Source organism: Saccopteryx bilineata, chromosome 3, assembly GCF_036850765.1.
Source record: "Saccopteryx bilineata isolate mSacBil1 chromosome 3, mSacBil1_pri_phased_curated, whole genome shotgun sequence".
NCBI lineage: Eukaryota > Metazoa > Chordata > Mammalia > Chiroptera > Emballonuridae > Saccopteryx > Saccopteryx bilineata.
Genome location: NC_089492.1, coordinates 181357725 through 181360269, shown reverse-complemented (window position 1 = coordinate 181360269; position 2545 = coordinate 181357725). Strand labels below are relative to the sequence as shown.

Genomic DNA, 2545 nt, shown 5'->3' with positions numbered 1-2545 from the left:
ATGTCAGATAGACACACACACAGAGGTCTGAATCTTTCTCTTCTGTGTAGGGAGGACGTATCCAATGTCTTGCAAGTAGCCCACACGTCTGGATCCGACCATTTTGGCCCTCAGCTTGTATGTTTGCCATCAAACATGGTCTGAAAGAAAATCTTCGGTGTTTATTGTTTGTAACATTGCCAGCCTGGAAGTTTTCATACAGTGATGATTATTAATGTTAGTAAGTGAGTGTATACATTGAGAAATATAATGAAAAAAATGTATGTTGTCAGCCTCTTATCACTTTGCCAGTGTAATACTTATCTGGAAAGAAGCCCCAGGTTTGGATAATTCTTATACAATATTTACAATATTTCTGATACTCTGTTGTAGGTTTTGGTTTAAGTAAATTGATAGCTTCAGCTCTGGCAATAATTCTGTCCTACCACTAATAAGTCTAGTGCACTGGGAAACCTGTACCACCATTTCCTTCACACAGGTTTATACTATATAAGTATAAAACATACTTATATAGGAACAAATTATTTATACTCTTGGGATTTTACATTGTTCCACTTTACAAAACACATTGCTGACTCCAATGTAAGGTACCTGCAGCCCAGAATGTGTGCAGGATGATCCACAGAGGCCAGAAAAGAAAGAGCAAGCCTTCTATGTGTTTACTTTACTCTACTTTACTGTGTAAAATAATGAAATTAATTTTACTAATATGGCATTGAATTTGAGAGTAGAAGATGTATACCAGTGGTAGTCAACCTAGTCCCTACCGCCCACTAGTGGGCGTTCCAGCTTTCGTGGTGGGTGGTAGCAGAGCAACCAAAGTATAAATAAAAAGATAGATTTAACTATAGTAAGTTGTTTTATAAAGATTTATTCTGCCAAACTTAGTGAAAATCCGCCATAAAGCACTTGGTAAGTAATTATTATTATATGCTTTAACTTGCTGTAACTCTGCTTTATAAATTTTATAAAGTAAAGTTACTTCCCTACTTTATAAATCACCATTACTGTGGTACCAGTGGGCAGTTAGAAAATTTTACTACTAACAGAGATACAAAAGTGGGCGGTAGGTATAAAAAGGTTGGCTACCCCTGATATAAATACACAGATATTGAGAGTGCCTGCCCAAATTGTTTACTGATGCTTGGAAAACAAAAATATTTGAAGTGTTCAAAAAAATAAAAAATACTTATATAGGAAAGAGAGGTCAGGCTCCAATTCTTCATTCATATTAGACATATTTTCAGTGAGAGAAGGACAATGCCCGTTTACTCTTATATATAAAAAATTCAGTGTACACTTCATTCAGGGTGGTGGCCAGTTCTTTAGCCTTAGCCTTTTCCACCTTAGCAATATGTGCCACTGACTTTGGACCCAAGATGTTCCCTCCCCAGTGATGGTGGATCTCATCACATCTGTTGCTGTAATTGGTCCGGATTGCTTCCACCCACTTGGCCAGAGCTCCTTGTCTTCTGAGCTAACCTGTGTGAAGGCAATGGTGGTACAGGTTTCCCAGTGCACTAGACTACCCCAGCTGGCCTTCCCCTGGATAGTGCAGTAGGGGACCCCCACCTACAGCACAGGCCAGGCAGGAAGATGGTCAGCTCAATGGGAATCACATCATGCGCAATCACTTTCAGCTGGGCCTTCTGGCTCTCCATCAGAGTGGTGACAGTGTTAACTTCTGCTCCAAAGACAGTGTTAACGTCTGGCCTCTTGGTGGGGACGTCCCCTTTACGAGCAGCTTTCCTCTCAGCCCGGGTCAGGAGTCTCTACTACCCTTGCTCTGTGTCTGGCATGTACTTGCGGGCCAGCTTGAGCAGTCAAGCAGCTGTCTGGCAGTCCAAGGCCTGGGTGACCTTGTTGATGGCAGGAGGCACTTTCAGACGATTACAGAGACCAGCTTTTTGCCACTGCAGCTGAATATGGTGGGGTCATTTGACGAAGCAGGGAGGTCCCTGTTGGGTTGCATGTCCTGTCTGATGCCAAAGCTCTTGGGCCTTTTCTCAAACAGGATTTGGCACCTTCTTGGCCTCCTGCTTCCTCACAACAGCAGAACCGGAGCTGCTTTTTTCCTCTTAACCTCCTTTCCTTTTGGCATCTTGGGCAGCGGGATGGGGGGGAGACCCAAGGTCTTCAGAAGAAGTTCCACAGAAACTAGTGTCGGGGGCAGACAAAGCCAAACATAAGGAAGGGGCCAAAGAGAAGCAACACAGCAGAGAGAGTGGCCGGACCCAAGAGGACTGGGAAAGGACAGTGCCTAACACTGGGTCAGCAGTCAGCCTGAGGGGCAAGTGAAGGCAGTGTTTCCAGGCATGTATGGGAAGCCACCCCAATGCCACAGTCAGGTGACTTACAAACAACCTTGCACAGCACGACCCAACGGAAGTATAACACAGGCCATAGATGAAATTTACATTTTACTACAGTATTCACAATAGCCAAAAAGTGGAAACAACCCAATGCAATGGAAAATAAAATGTGGTGTACACACACACAAATTATTCAGCCTTAAAAAGGAAGGAAATTCTGACACATGCTACAA

General features: G+C 43.2%; 1 pseudogene; it reads right to left on the bottom strand.

Moving 5' to 3' along the window:
• Window positions 1–1243: 1243 nt before the first annotated feature.
• LOC136329943 (large ribosomal subunit protein eL8 pseudogene) lies at window positions 1244–2101 on the bottom strand (annotated as a pseudogene).
• Between the last annotated feature and the right edge of the window lie 444 nt (window positions 2102–2545).